This window comes from Choloepus didactylus, chromosome 3 (genome assembly GCF_015220235.1).
Source record: "Choloepus didactylus isolate mChoDid1 chromosome 3, mChoDid1.pri, whole genome shotgun sequence".
In the NCBI taxonomy this organism is placed as follows: Eukaryota; Metazoa; Chordata; class Mammalia; order Pilosa; family Megalonychidae; genus Choloepus; species Choloepus didactylus.
In genome coordinates this window covers 72,166,266-72,183,044 of record NC_051309.1, presented here as the reverse complement: position 1 = coordinate 72,183,044, position 16,779 = coordinate 72,166,266, and the positions used below count along the sequence as shown (strand labels likewise).

The window sequence follows — 16,779 nt, the reverse complement described above, 5'->3', positions numbered from 1 at the left end:
TGATTTAAAATGGAAAAAAACATAATCATGGAAGATTATGTATGTCATTTCATGCATATCCCATCATCATCCTGTACAATGTAACAGTGCAACCCTCCTTTTTTGATCCCCACTTCCCACAACTATTTTAGTGACCCTCAATCTTTGGTGGTTTAGGAGACAAGGGGGGTAGCATGGGACTAAGAGAGAAAAAAAATCCAGTCAAAAACACTTTGAATAAACAATGAAGAGAATATGCTTCTGGGTGCTGACAACAAATTTTTTATACTATAGTATTATACCAGTAAATTCAATTCCCTTTTATTTTCTCCCTATGGAAAACAGCAATAATAATTCTGTATACCACCTGACAAGCTATGTAGAGATAAAAATTATAAAGTATTTTAGTTCTTTGAGCTCCAAAGTAGAAAAACCATTGTAGAAATAGCAGGACTATTATTATCATCATAATTGTTTTAATTATTAATAATATTATAATGACATTTCTGAGATGTTTGTCATTAGAAACATTATCTTTTCCCCTCTCAGTCTGTAGGGTATTGCTGTTCAAACTGATTCTCCCTGTATCTTAACTACTCTTCTTAGTGGTTATCTCAGAAATTTCAAATCTGGATTGCTCTATACTTAGTAAACAGAGGAATAAAAACATTTTAAATCAACAGACACTTATGTATTAACCCCCTCCTGCACATAAACCAGTGTACAATCATTATCACCTGTTGAAACTGATCTGTACCTCCTCACTTAAAATCACCTTCAGACAGACTGGTTGAATTCTAATAGCTTCAGTGACATCAAATTGCTTTCTTTATATGATGTTTTTCAATTCATAGACATGTGTGGTTACACAGTGATAAATCAGAGGAATATTGCAGTTAATGTGTGGGTACATCTTTATTAGCCCCAAATCATTAAAGACAAGTAATGTGTCCAGGGTTGCATTATGATAGAGAAGCCATTTGTTTTGTCATTTAACATGTCATCTTAAAGAATAGTGCTGAAAAGGAAAAGCAGCAATGACAACAAAAAAGGAATGAAAAAAAGGTACTAACATAATTGAACCCCATGGAAGCACTGGAGAGTGACAAATTGACTCACGGTGCCTTCAAAGAAAAGTTTACCTGAGAGAGCACCCACACACACCACCACCACCATGTGCTGATTAATAATGGGCCTCAAACTCTGCTCATTCTTCGTAGACATAAAAGGAACCGATATTCCCTCAGATCGGTTTCACCAGCTCAGTCCACCTCAGCTTTTTGGAATGAGCTGTGCACAAAATCTGTAAAGTTAGTGGTTCTGAAGCATTATGATCAAGTATTTAAGCCAGGGATCAGCAAACATTTTCTGTAAAAAGGATGAGATTGCATATGGAAAGGACAGATTGTATATATTTTAGGCTTTATGGGCCATTTGCTCTGTCACCAATGATTCAGCTGTTTTAAAGTGCAAAATCAGCCAAAGACGATACATAAACAAATGACCATGACTGTGTTCCAATAAAATTTCATGTCTCTACACTGAAATTTAAATTTCATATAATTTTCAATTGTCACAAAATATTTTTCATCTTTTCATTTATTTTCAACCATTTAAAAACGAAAAAACAAAATCATTCTTGTGCAAGGACCAAACAAAAACAGATGGTGGGACAGAAACTGTCCATGGGCCATAGATTACAACTTGTGACTTAAGCAATAGCCTACAAGTCAATGCTATTGACATTGCAAAAATATAATGATCTTTTAATTTTCTAGGCTTACCCATGTGGCAAATCTCATGAAGTCTGTCTCCAATCTAATTGTCACTGACCTTGTTCTGGCAACTCTCATTAAAACTTATCCTTTACCTGGATAACAGGATTCTCATCTGTTTTCCCCAGTTTATGAATCATTCCATTACTGTAAGCTTTCTAAATCTGGTATAGCAGGGGCTCAGACTACTTGAAATCCAAGTCTGCCTCCCTTAGCCTGACGTTCTCTTTCTTCCCCACCAGCTTTCAAGCTCTCTGCCTTTGCTCATGCTGCCTCCTGTGTGGAGTAACTTAAGAGTCTACTCTTTGCTTGAATCATAAAAACCTGTGTATATCTAAGAGCTAGTTCAAAGTTCAAAGAGTCCTCTGTACTTGTCATATCTACTCATTCCTTTATATCACTTTGAAGCACACATTCTAAACAACCTGTGCATAGGGTCTAACCCTTATTTATCTTTGTATTCTCTGACCATGTGCTCAAGAAATGATCACAGAGTGAACTGAACTGATGTTGTCCAAACCAAATGCAACAGACCACAATTATAACAAGGTGGTAGTCTAATTTCCAGACTACTGTTTCCATTTTCTTTTTACAGCACTGAGACAAATGATGGGCAACTCATTGTTTATATTATACAGGTTTTTCTTTAATGCTACTTGTTTCAAGATTTGTTGAAGGTGACTTAGAAGAAATATAGACTAGTAACATATGATATTAAAATACATTTATGAATGTACAAATAAAGCATATCTTAAATAATTCCCACTTTCAAATTTCCTTAAGTTAGAATGCAAATTTGGTAGCTTTCTAGTAGCCAACTCAAAAACAAAACTAAGCAAAGCAAAACAAAGAAATACACCTTGCCCAGGTACATTTTTCATGGCACCCGTGAGATAAAAACAGACCAGTTTCTTGGCAGCAATAGAGTTCTTTCAGGTCCTCACAAAAAAGGGATACTATGTAATGCAATAAGCTATATTTTCAACAGCATTCTTAGTATAGAAACAAAAATTAGTTTCATAATACTCATAGTATGTCCCACAATACTGACAAATGGCATCACTCACATTTCAGTAACAGCAATTTTATGGGAGGTGAGGGGAGATGGGGGGCTAGTGTGAAATCATTTAAATGTCAAGCTCTGTGATAATTTTTTAAATATCTAACAACACTTCTCTAATTATTATGGAAATGGCTCTAGAAGCTATTTTCACTTACAATTATCCAAAAATTATTGAAATGGTAGGCAGAAAAACTGAACTATTTAAGAATATAGTGTTACAATGATAGAATTTCAGCAGTAAGCTTTTAGTAAATATTGTTAGTGACAGAAAACCCTACTGCTTATTAACTGTTAACATAAGCAAAACAGATAGCTTAACCATGCCTGTATTTTAATAAACCATAAAGCTCAAGGGATAGTATCTTTCATTCCCCAAATTTAAAAGGAGTCTATTAAGAGAGCATTTGATATCATATCACCATACTTTGTTAGATATTTATGTTATATAAATATTAATGGCAACTCAACAGAAAGGAATCTCTGATCTCCATTGTGTTATCATCAAGGTCTTTATTAAGTTCTCAACTTGCTACAAACCAAGCTTTAGGTTAACAATTGGCCTGACCTCTAGAAATTTACAATCACAAATAGATGAGTGCTAACCTGTTAAGTGAATTTGTTAAGTAAGTAGGCATAGGTTTCTAGACTTATAAATTGATCTATTATAATCTTTACATTCCACTGATGTATTTGCTTTCTTTTCCTCAAACTGTTTGCAGTTTGAGATAACAAATTAGCATGCCCTGCATAAGGAACTTTAAAAGCAGCAGTGTTGAGAACGGATGCCATTGCAGCCAAACATAGAGAAATGTACACACTTAAAAGTATGAAAGAAGAATTAGAATTAACAGGGAGAGTGTTGAGTATGTCATGGCAGGTGTATCAGAAGAAAAATGGCTGAGAATCCTTGGCTAGATACATGCTTGCAGTTGCTAACTTTTTGTTATATGAGATGTCTTCCTGCCAAATCTTTATTATGACTTTTTCTAGAGGCATCCTGTGACAGTTGGCATGATACTGTTGAAATATCTCTGAACTGGAAGGCTGGTGACCTTTGACTTGGTCTTACTTCCAACAAAGACTAACTCTGAGTTCATATTCAATATTGCACAAGTTCCAATATCCACCAACTTCTGTGACATTGAATGTTCTCTCTTTTTCTTTATTTGTTAAAAAAAGTGGATATTTGGCTTGATATTAATGCTCCAAAGCAAATGTCTCATGCTTTAACCTAGTAGGTGCTGGATATTAAGTCTAATTAAAATTCAGCCTTCATTAAACAATCAGTTTTCACATAATTGTTCAAATGCATCACTTTTTCTGGTAGCTTCAATGCCAGATAATTTGGAATGGCCAAACTAAGGGATAGCAAGCCATTTGGAATATTCAAAGTATCACTCATATGAGGAAATTCAAGGGGTCAAGACCATTGCATCCTAAGTCAAAATTCTTAGATCCTGATGACCCTTAAAATCAGAACATGCCAGTGGAACCCATGCTAAGATCTTACAATGTCCTCCAAGTTTCTGTTTTCCTGGAAAGTATTGTAAGCCACACACCAAGAATCTTTGAGATGATCAGAAACCCCTCGTATAATAAAACTCTATCTGAATTAATTTAGCAATGAGGACAGTTGGGAAATGTACGGACCCTATTAATGTTTATATGATTCTTCCAAATGTGAGTTTCCTCAATTAATGGATTTTCTGTCACAATTACTGACCAGTATTGTGTGGAAGTACTGAGTCTTAACTTTTGGGTAGAGCACAATATTTGTGAAATTGACTTAATCATACCTTAATATATTAATTTTAAAAATAACATATGGTGAGATATGCTCAAGTTCATTTATTGTGCAATTTAATACCATAAAATTACAAGAAATGTATTATTGCATCCAAAAGAGCCAAATATTTTAAGTTACCAATTTCCATAGCTATAGTTCATATCTAGACACTGATGTCTACCAACTCAATAACTCTAACCCACTTGGCTCAACTTCAGACCCATATATCCACCTGCCTACTGTTCATGACAATGAGTTGTACCACCCGCCATTCAAACTCAGCATGTCTTTCTTGAACGGAGAGTTGCTTCCCTTATTCCTTAATAATACAACCCTTGCTTTTTAGTTGGGTATGTTGTCACCTGGAAAATAGGGTAGTGTCCTTTGTCCATAGGAGTCACATTGTGGATAAGCTCTGGCCAATAGGGTTTCTAATCTGGTAGCTAGAATACAGATGTGTACTCCATAGCTAGAATATAGATGTGTTAGCAGGAGCTCAGGAAGCTATACTGGACCATAATTATGGAGACATATATTCATGATGGTGGGACAGCAAGATAGCAGGAGCGTAGATTCTTAGTGTGCTCTTGGGCATGTATTACTGCAGTTAACAAAAAGTTAGATGTGACCTTCATAAAAAGTCCTAAATCTTTGCATGGGCTTTGTGATGGACAATTGGGAGCTACCTGATTCATATGGGAACCTCCCTATCAGTTTTTACCACCTGCCTCCAATCTTCTCTTACATCAAAAAGAAGTAAACCTCCATTTTATGTAATTCATTGTTACTCTGGGTTTCCAGTCAGTCACAATGAAATCTGATATTACTACAATATCCAAAGTAGATAGTTGCAATCAAGTTAAATTATCATTTTTATATCAGTGTTTCTGGGAAAAGAAGAAATTAAGAAATATTATTCTCTTATAGTTTCTATATCAGAAAAAGATGACAAAATACTTTTACTTAATCTGCTCTGGCAGGGTAATTTTGCTATACAAGTAAAAAATCTAATACTAATAAATCAGGAGACCAAGGTTCTAATCAAGGCTTTCCTTGTAACAGGTTCTCTGAGTTTAAGCCGGTAACTCCCATTCTCTTGTTTAGTGGTCAAAAGCCTGGGCTTTGGGCCAAACAGTGTGGATTTAGTCCTGCTTCTCACTAGCTAGGTCCTCTGAGCAAGTTACTCACCCTCTCTCAAGACTGCATTTCCCCACCTATAAATGGGGATAATGATAGGACCTCAGGGGGTTCTCCTAAGAGTTAAATGAAATAATACTTGCAAGACAGAGTAAATGCTCAACAAATGTTGACTATTGTCATCAGTTTCTCCTTCAAAATGTGCAATTAATTTGTTTTCAAAGTGTATTGAAAAAATCCCTAAGGATGCTTCATGTGTGCCTGGGAGGATAAGGAGAAAGCAGAGCAGGTGAGGCTCCTAAGCCTCAGCCCCACACTAGCACAGCAACTCCCCTCTCTGCTTCAGGGGTTCACCTTTAACCTTCTGTGCAAAATGGATTAAACTGGTCAAGAAAATGTAGAAAACCATTCATCTTTGGATCCATAGAGATCTAAGAACATATAAATCAGGAAGCTTCCAATTGTCCATCACAACGTCAGTAAAAGGATTTAGGACTCTTTTATGAAGCCCATATCTAGCTTTTTTGTTGACTGCAGTAATATATGCCCAAGAGCTTAATAACAACTGAATATGCTGCATGGTTTGGAAGATTGGTCCAAAATATTTTAGATATATCCATTTATTATCCCTGGTATTTTCTTCATCAGGAAAATTGAGACACTAGGATTAAGCTAATTGAAAGTCAAGGAAAGTTAGCTCTGCTTAATCACAGGAGCACGAATGATTACAATGATCATGGTATGGGGACAGCAGGAGTACTGGAAATTTATAGGGCCTGGAGATAGCTCACACCTCAACTCTATCAATTACTAACTCAGAGATTTGGAAGTAACAAGCTTCCTAATCTTTGGTTTCTTTATCTGTAAAATCATGATAATATTAAAATTATCTGCCTCAATGGGTTGTGGGCAAGTACCAAATAAGAAAAGATATGTTGGAATAATGTTTCTGCATGTGCATGTGTGTGTGTGTATGTATTTATCTCAGGAATTTTTTTATTCCTACAGTTTATATCCTTTCTGTATTTCACTAACTTGACATGAAAGGCTTTAAATGTGCAATAACTAGTTTTAAAGAATCATATATTTCTATACAATTTGAAATGATAATAGTTATAGTACTATTTCTTGAGTCATATAGTCAACTGTGTTAATTTAACTCTACAGCTTAACAGCCTGTGACTTAGTATGCAGGTGAACTGGAAGGACAGATTTCACTCTGTTATTGACTCACACCCATTCCTGTGATCACATACAAATTACCTAATCTTTGAACATTTTATTCCTTTCCTTTATAAAGGCAGACAGCAATATTTCCTATCAAGCATTCCTCAAAGATCTATTTCAAAAATTATCCATTAAATAACATAGTTCCTTGAAGATATAAATTTTATCTTTCAACACAAGACAGCTAAATTAGGATCGTCTAGAAGACAAAGAAGATGTTGCAGGGCAAGAGAGGGATGTGATTAGCAGCACAGACTTTGGAGTGGAATAGGCGTGGGTCAATTCCCGGTTGTGTCATTTATTAGACCTGGGCAAATAATGTTACCTGTCTGAGCCTCAGTTTCCTCATCTGTACATTGGGCATAATGTTAAACTAGAGGTTGTTCTAAAGATTAAATGCCCATAATGTTTTAGAACAGTACGTGTCACAGAGTACATACGAAACAAATGATAGCTATTATAATTTGTCTTATAGTGACTCATAGCTTGACTTTAAGCAAAGAACTAAACCCCATCTGTCTCTGCTTTTGCAGTTTCAAAAAAGAGATATCATCTGGAATTTTCAGATATATGGTTGTAGGATAAAGTTTAATGGGACCTGTATGCCATTTTGAATTCCCCTAAGGTTAGTTTTGTCATCTTAAAATTACTATTCTAAAAATCTCACAAATTGCCCAACCACACAGGCCATGTATACACCTGGGAGATGATTGGGCTTGCAGGTTCTGGCATGACTTGTTGTCTCCGAAGCCCAGAAATCTTTCTGCTCTATGACCCACTCATTTCAAACATATTAAATTTCTCCTGCATCTGTGAGAGAATTCTTCACAATTCTCACCCACTATCTTCAATGAGAGTATTCCAAGGCAGTATGCTTTAAATAATTCTTAGTATAGTTCCTCTAAACCACATCAAGACAAAGCTGTGAAATATAACCAGAGCATCCCCTTCACCAGCTACCATCTCAGAAGACCTGCTCCCTAATTGCTCAGCGCTCCCCATTCTCAAGAACTAAAGCCATCAGGCATGCTTAGAAATCCCAGTGCTGATGTCAAAGCACAGGAAAGTACTACTTTTCTTTAATGTTTCTGTTTCTTTCCTTTAGGCTGAAGCAAAAAAAAAATGTTTGTAGAAGAAAGTAGACAATAATGGAAGAATAACAAAGGTCCATTACAGTTATAGTTATTACAGATCAATGGATTAGTTCCATGGAATTCTGCCCTGAAAGGAACTTGATTTTCAAAACAATAACAAACATAATCCTCTTTAGAAACAGTGCTGTTGTAATTGAAGTGCTATTCTCTTGAAGTCATTGATCACCTTTGAGATAATGTGGGAAATTTAGATTACACACTTATTTTGTTTATATACAAAGAGAGTTTTAAGAAAATGAATTAAGTGCAAACAGTACATGCTTTAAAATTGCTTTAAAAACTTATAAATGGAAGTAAAATTATACAGCGGCCCTACTCCCTCAACATATATGTGCATTATTTCACATTAATCTGTAGATGATGTTTCTTTGTCTATATGTTTTCCATTTCTCTATTAGAGTGTAAACTTTCCAAAAGTCTCTTCTTTTAGGTTCCCACACATGGTAGACAATGTGTTATAGTGGAAAGAACATGGACTTTAGTGTCAGAAAAACCAGAGTCAAATTCTAGATCCAACACTTACAAACCCTAGACAATCTAAGCCACAACCATTTTCATCTTTTAAAGTAGTGGTGATAATAACTCTCCAGGTATTGCCAAAATTAAATGAGATAACTTTAAAAAAAAAAATTCACACTGTAGAGTAGGTGTTCAAAAGATAGTTTCCTTCCACCCAAGACTTAGTACACGATGAGAATTTGCTAAAAAAGATACTGTATGTACCAGGACTGATGTTGGCTGAAGGATAAGTGAGACCCAGTGTTAAATACTTTTGATCAAGATCATATAGCAACTCTGAGCCTAAACCTAAGTAGAGCAGCCCTTCATCATCACTATCTACTGACTAATCTCAGGGGGTGACATTGCTAGATTTATATTAGTTCAAGTTTTTCCCTGTGAACAAATGGATTTTTAAGATCCAAAAAGACCACCCTTCTTTCTTTGGCACAAACTGCCCAAATATTATCTGTACCTTCCCTTCAGTTTCCCAAACTTTTTGAAATTATCCTTTCCTCTTTAATCATTACTAGGTTGCTTAAATGAGTACTCTTCTTCCATTAAGATGTAATCATGATAGTTTAAATAAAACAAAAAACTACCTCTTTTCAAAATTGACCTATTTCATGGATGCCTTAGTTTCTTTCATTCCTACAAGCTGTTTTCTACTCTAACTTTAGTGTGAATAAGAATCACCATGTGTCACTTTTAGAAATATGATTCCCATGCCTCAACCAAAGATGTATCAGAATTTCTGCGATGGGAGCCAGGCTTCTCAATTTTTAATAAGCACTCAGGTGAGTCTAATGCAGGGGGTTCATAGGCCACACTTCCAGAGATACTCTATTATGTAAAAATCAAAGTTGTCCATTTTGTTTCATTTCAGCATGACTCATTTCATCTTCATCGATCTAAATGTGTGTAGATGTTAATGCCTATAATTCTGCCTGCTTCCGTTTAATTCTTTCCAGTGGTTGCTGGCATTTTAGTCAGCATACATCCCCATAACCAAAAAGTAGTTATTCTTCTCTTCCCAAACCTCTTCTCCATAAACTTATTTCTGGTAAAGATGTCTTTAACCTTCTACTTTGTTTGTGTATGTGTGTATGTGTTTAAAAATTCATGTGTTGGTCTCTTCATGCTCAGAGAATAATATAAAATATTAGTTTTGGGGAAACAGCAACATAAGATAATGTCTACCTGTTCCAATTGTCTTCTTACCCCTAAATTTTAAAAAGTAATTCTTATTTAGAACAGGTGGAGTAGGGGAGGGGTGATTATAAATATGGCTAAAGAGGAAGGAAAATACCATTTGAAAAACTTTCCCACCTATCTTATATGCCTTTGCAGTTATCAACCAATGTCCTTAAAGAGAAGTTGTCTATGTATCTCCTGGTATTTTAATTACACATCTTTCTTTAAAGCATTCTTGGTAGACTTACGCCAGCAAAGGTGCATAGGACACTTAATCCCTTTTCACTAGCCCATCCTTATCGCGAAGGCCTCTGCAAACACAGATATGCTCCACCTGTTATACCAGCAGAAAGGTGTTTCTTTTCTTGAGGGATACTTCCCATCTGCTCTAAAGCACAACTTAAAAAAAAGTATTGGTGCATCTTTTTCCTAAGAATAGACATTACACTCAGAGAAATTCACTCATATATCCCCACATGTCCTCCAGCTCCTCTACACATTTAAAATCAAATTCTAGACTCCCTCAGATCTAGCATGGACAAGGCTGTAAACTATGTAGTAAGTTGAATTTGGTAGAGGGTTTCTTGAAGCACTGTTTTATTATAGCAATATTGTTAAAGCTAATGCAGGGAAAAAGAGTAATACACAAAACAATCATGGCTTAAAATGGGATTCTTCCTAAAGTTAGGGACCCTTAAGAAGTCTGATTCACTTTGTAGTGTCTGAGGTCTTTAGTTGCTTCACTTGTGCAGAAGAGTATTAAACTTCTCATAACAAACTTCTCATAATCAACCTTTCACAACAGAAACTATAAAATAATTATGTAGAAATTTATCTCTATCAATGACAGAAGCTAAGCATTCTTCCCTAGTTAAATGAAGAGCACAGGTTTCATTGCATGTTTTATGTTTTTCCAACTGTTTTCTTCTTAAAGTAGAGATTAATTAAAAAAAATAATATGCTTATATATCAATCTGAGAAAATAAAATCTTAATTTGAAGGCAAAATTATTTTCAGAGTCCAAACCAGTACACTAAATCCTTGTTACTGGCTAGTTTCTAACTTTGAAAGAAAACAACCTCAAAATGATTATGACTTACCTGTTAGAGAAGCTGATTGTTACCAGATACATCATTGGATTTATTTTTAAATTGCAACCATAATAATTTATTCATCCTTTTTAAATTGTTTCTTATTCATTCAAAACATCTATAATTTCTTTAATATCAACTATTTATTTTCAGAAATAAACATAAATTTGATCTACAAGATTTAATTCTTCCCTCATATATACATTTGCAAAAAAGGACATTTTCTCAATAAGACAAATGAAGCCCAAGCTAGCAGCACATTCTATTATTTTTGAAACAAAGAAAGAAACAAAAAGACAAGTGTCAAACAACATGTGCCTTTATTTTTTGTAGAATCCTTCTGAAAACATGTAGGAAAACACCTTGCGGTGGGCATGAGCAGGCAAGGAACACTAATACATAAAGAATACATATTTGTTTCTTGACATAATTTCATGTGAAAATCTCTCTCTCTCTTTCTCTCTCTCTATATATATACATATATATAGTAAATGAAATAAATAGGAGATCAACCCGTTTCTTGGTGAGGCTTATGCCATTTTAAACTACAAGTCATCTAAAGACAGAAAGGAAAATGGAACTCACCGATACATTGCTGACCTGTGTAGACCAAGTTCTATGATTAAGTGTGTGCATCACAGCTCTAAAAGTGACTTTGTGGGTTGAATAGAGGTGAAGAAAGAAGTCACTGGTGATCTAAATAGAACGAGTCTGACAAGTCTTGGCTAGTGTAGTGAGGACTGGTTGTGTTACTGGCAAGACAAAGACAAATTTTATATGGAGTATAAATAATCTACAAGCACTTTCTAGGAGTGGGAACTTGAAGGCTATTGTCTTAAGATAATAAAAATAAGTACTGGTGTAAACCAGCATTTTTAGAAAAGTCAGAAGTTTAAATCTAAAAAGAAATTTTTAAATCATCTTGTTCAGTCTTCTCATTTTTTTTGAATGTGAGGGTGATTTTCTTGATTGTGGCAAAGAGTACATGCAATATAAAAAAATGAGAACCTAAAAAGTATAAACCTTACATACAGGTGGCTGGAGAAAGTACTTAGCAAATTTTAGGCAACTCCTGGTAATAAAGTCACACAGTTACAACTCTGAATGAGTAAGAATGAACAACAACAAAACAACCTATGTCCAGGATTTCTGTTCTATCACAAAATTCAGAGCTGGTAGGAACCTTAGAAAGTATGTCATCTGATTACATTCATCTTAAGTCTATCTACTACCATAGACCCATATTTATCATGGTATCCTCAATATGTTAAAATCCTTTTCAAACAAATGCAAACACTGGTGCTGTTGCGAGATTAGGCATTTTTACAGTAGGCTTCACATTTTCTATGTGCCATTTTGGATCAGCTATTGATTTTACACTTACATGAGGTGTATCAATTGGTGTTCTCCTTTTGACCAACATTAAAAATATTTTAAATTAATTGACTTTTAACTGTATTTCAGAGGCAATAAATAGCAAGGATTAAAACAGTTTCATTGCCAATGTGGAGTCTCTTCCTTGGGCCCTATTCTTTTTAATTTTTAACGCAGTTTTATTATGATAAATTCACACACCATACAAACCATCTGCTCCTCATGTTTTTAGTGAAGAAAGTGAGGTTTGATTAAGTTTAATGACTTCATCAAAATTAATAGACTGCCAAGCTATTACGAAGAAATATATGCTTTTCTACCTAATCTGACATTCTCTGCACTGTACCATACAACTAGAGAAAGTTTTTTTGTTATTGACTATAAATCAGCTGTTGAAAATATACTAGGAATTAGAAAAGCATTAATATTTGAAATTATATTATTCAATAAGTTGTTTATAAAACTTAATTCCCAATTTAGAAAGTTTTTTTTTCATTGTTACTGTAGGCAAGCATATCAGTCAACAACAAACCACAATTGTCTTATTTCTGGAAAGAAATATTTTATAAAAATAGTGTGTTCTACCCTAATCCCCATAACTAGAGTAGGTGTGTCTCCTCAGTGCTCTCATGTACCATAATATTTACCACACTATACTGGAATTTTATGTTTTCTTGTATCTCCCACTTCACTAGACTGAAAATTTCTAACAGACAGGAACTGTATGCCTAGCATTTATGGGCTCTCAAAAATATGCATGGAAGGAAGAGGGAAGAGGGTGTGGTATGTATGTGACTAGTCCTAAAAATTTCCATAAAGAAAACAAGCAAATATTGCTTAATGCTATTACACATCCATTAAGCTCATGGCTCATCTGAACAGATGCAGAAGATGGGATCTGTGTTGACACATGGGAGGGCTTCCAACAATTGGAAACCTAAGAAGCCTCTAAACTGGGTGTTGCAGCCCAAGAGGGCCATACCAGTCTAAAGGCCAAAGAAGATAATGAGCATTTTCTGATACATGAACTTTTATTCAGGGCTTAATTACATGGTGAGAAGTTATGGAAGGATCATGAGGACTCTCTCAGGCTGGGCAGCCATCGTGTTCACAGGGAAGATGACAGAGCAATGCAAAAAGTACAGAAAGCCTTTTATAAGGGCTTAAGACAAAGACATTCCTAAGGGTGGGGAGAGCATAGATGCAGGAACAGGTCACTTTGACCCGAGGGGTTGTGCAGGAAGGACTAGAATAACACTTGAACAATTACATTTTGCTCTTTTTGTGAGACTAAGAGCCTCTCACTTCCTGCCTGCTTCCCATAAAGTTACATTTTAAGATCAATTTACCCTTTTTCTCTTTACTGGCTTACAAAGACAATAGGCCAAACATTTAGCTGCCTAGGTCATGCAGACTGCTGTGCACCAAAGATCTACAAGCCTGTTTTGCTCAGGCCATGGGTTGCCACACTGGGGTGTAAAGACCTTGGAGCTGAAGACAAAATTGCATTTATTCTTTTTATTCTGGCCAATAGATCACTTAACACTAATGAATAGCAAATATATTTATTTAAATTTATTCAATATATAGCATCAGGTTAAAGGTACAATTTAAACAAAAAATAATGAGGCAACAATAATAAAATAGAAACTTCTAGGCTATGGGATTAAGTTGTTCTTATTATACAGCCTTTAAAAAAAGTTTAGGCCAAGAGTTGCCAGACTAATTTTAAAAGAATTTCATGACAATTTTTTTTCTCTGAATATCCAGATTCCAATTTCAAATACATCCTTTATATGGTCCTGTGGTCCTGTATACCTAACGATATATATACCTAAGCAATATAGATGTAGAAAATTAGAGAGCTTTCATGAATTAAAAAAAAAAAAAGCTATGTGTATAAGCTGCAGTTTATAGAAAACCATTTTCTGGCCAAAGTTTTTGTTGTTCTAAAGGATACTGCAGCCAAATTGTATTGGTTCTACTTCCCCTTTTAATTGAAGTTTAAACATCTGAGGGGGTAGATTTAGGAGGAAACTCATCTTTGGAGCTATTGAAAAGTGACTGTATATTACCTATGATTATCTAAGAAATTCAACAGGCTTGTGATTTGTTGGGGAACTTTTGCTCGTCAGAGGCTTACAGAGATCGCCCATGAGAGATATTCATGGTTTCCTGCTCCTTTAGAGGCTTACAATTTCCCTGGACGAGGCTGACATGAATTGGGGCTACGCTGGTCAGAGGCTTACGGAGATCGCCTGTGGGGAGTCCCATGGTTCCCTGCTCCTTTAGAGGCTTACAGAGACCACCCAAAATGTTGCTCAAGTGAGACTAACAGCCCAGACCCAGTCACAACAACAAAGCAGGCATCCCTGGTTTGCCATTGGGGGTCAGGAAATGCGTGCAGTCTTTTGCCCAAGGCGTCCCCCGGGTTACTTTGACTGCTGCAATGGGGAAAGACACTCATGGAGTGTTGGAGAGTTTTGACTGAGCGCTCAGGTTCCCTAGGCTTACGAAGCCGGGCATCGCATCCAAGCGAGCCGAGGCGCCACCCTGTGGTGGGCTGGGGTGTCCACGGGACACCGAACAAAACTCCTGAGGGGGGATCTGAGCAGAAAGACGTCACTTACCTACCTAGGGCCGAATTAGTTGTAGATGTTTGAGAGCCGTGAGGGTGAGCCGGCGTCGCATCAAGGTGGTCTGAGTTGATGGACTCAAGCCGCTGAATGCATGGAAACTTGAACGGCTGTGTAGTTCGGGGAACAGAGTTTACTGGGAGGCTGCCCCATTGCCCTGAGGGGCCAGGAAACTTAAACCTCAGTCAAACCTCCGTCCCGGGTCTTCGGCACCAAATGTTAGGTTCAGAGCCATTCAAGAATCCACACAAACACAGCGAGTCATGGTTTAAGTAGAGAATTTAAAGTTTATTAGAGGAAGAAAGCAGAAGAAAGCAGGTGGGAGCCATCAGAAAAGAAAGAAAGGAAAAATGGCTCCACTTCTGTTTGCTCTTAAATCCCTACATTCAGTTCTATCTCAGGTGACTCTTGATATTAGATACTGACATTATTATTATCTCCACATTGCAGTTGAGGAAAGAGAGACAGAAAGATTTACATGACTTAATCAAAGTAACACAACTGGTAAATGGCTAAACTGGTATTGAACCCCAGCAGTCCAGTTCTAGATTAAATCCTGGCCTGTTAATAACCACACTGTAATGTTGCATTTCTAATATCCAGACATGTGACTTTCCAGTCTTAATGAACTTTTGTTGTCAGTAAACTCAGACCTGAAAGACCTCCTGTTTCTATTTATAAAGCTAAATAGAGGGAGAAAATATGTAAATTATCCAAATTGCCTGAGGGGGGTCTTCACTGTTCAACACCCAAAGACACCAAGTCTTGCTTGCTTTCTTTTTTTAATTTATTTACCAATAACTTTTTCCATCACCTCATTCTAAGAAAGGAGAAAGAAGAGCTTCTTTAACAAAGACAATGACTTGAAAGATAATAGTATAAAAGATATTTTCTAATACTAGAAGTGTACAAATTAAATGAGGTTGAAGAGGTGCTAAATTAATTGTGCTTCAGCTGGATATCCTACTAATGGTTATTTAAATAAATTCTAGTAAGTTGTGTTTGGCACATTTGCCTCCCTGTTTGGACATTATAAAATGATCTTGATTACAAGGAAGGGAAAAGGTAACTGAGATTGCACTCTCTTCTAGGGAAAGAATTTTGTTCTTATTCATCTTTTAATCCCCCTAACATTTAGCACAATGCCTACTACAGTAGAGGCACTAAAAGAATTTTGCAGAAGTTCTGAAAATATTGCTGTAAAAGATGTCCTGCTTGTTTTACAACTAGATCTAAGTGAACACTATTTTTGGTTTTCCTCTAAAATCACAAACAAGGCTGGTTTGATTTCTGGAAGCCACAACTTCCTGTCACCATGCCAAACCTTGGTGTACTATAGTGATGATAGATGGGTAAGTAGAAAATATTCAGTGTAATTCTTTAGCTGGAAAACGGTTAGGATAGTCTTCAACAGCCAATAGAGGGAAACAAAACACTGATTATTAACATAACTTAACTCAAGCAGCTTTAAGTTATCCTGACCATGAAAACCCCTTGTTAAAATAACTTGCTTTTGCTCTAATCTCAACAACAAAAACTTATTCTCTGCTCCCAGGAACTTTCCCAGCATGGCCTGCAGTAAGATATGAGGGATGTAACCATATGGTCTCATAATCAGGACCTTGAAAAACAAGCCTGAATGAGGGGAGAACCTGAAGACAACAAGGAAATGACCAAACAGCTTTCTCTCTTCTTTTTTTTTTTTTTTTTTTTTTCCCTGTTCTGCTTTCTTCTGGCTTCTGGCCATTTCTTTGTTTGAGGTTATAAAAGCCCAAATAATAATTCTCACTCTGAACTGGTCCTGGAAAACTTTTTTTCCCCTCCAGTTCCTTGTTGATGCATCTTCAATAAACTCACCTTCTCAC

General features: G+C 36.0%; 1 pseudogene; it reads right to left on the bottom strand.

Annotated features, from left to right (window-relative positions):
- The window catches only part of LOC119530294, a 38,765-nt pseudogene extending 24,213 nt beyond the window's left edge, over positions 1 to 14,552 (bottom strand).
- Positions 14,553 to 16,779: the final 2,227 nt, after the last annotated feature.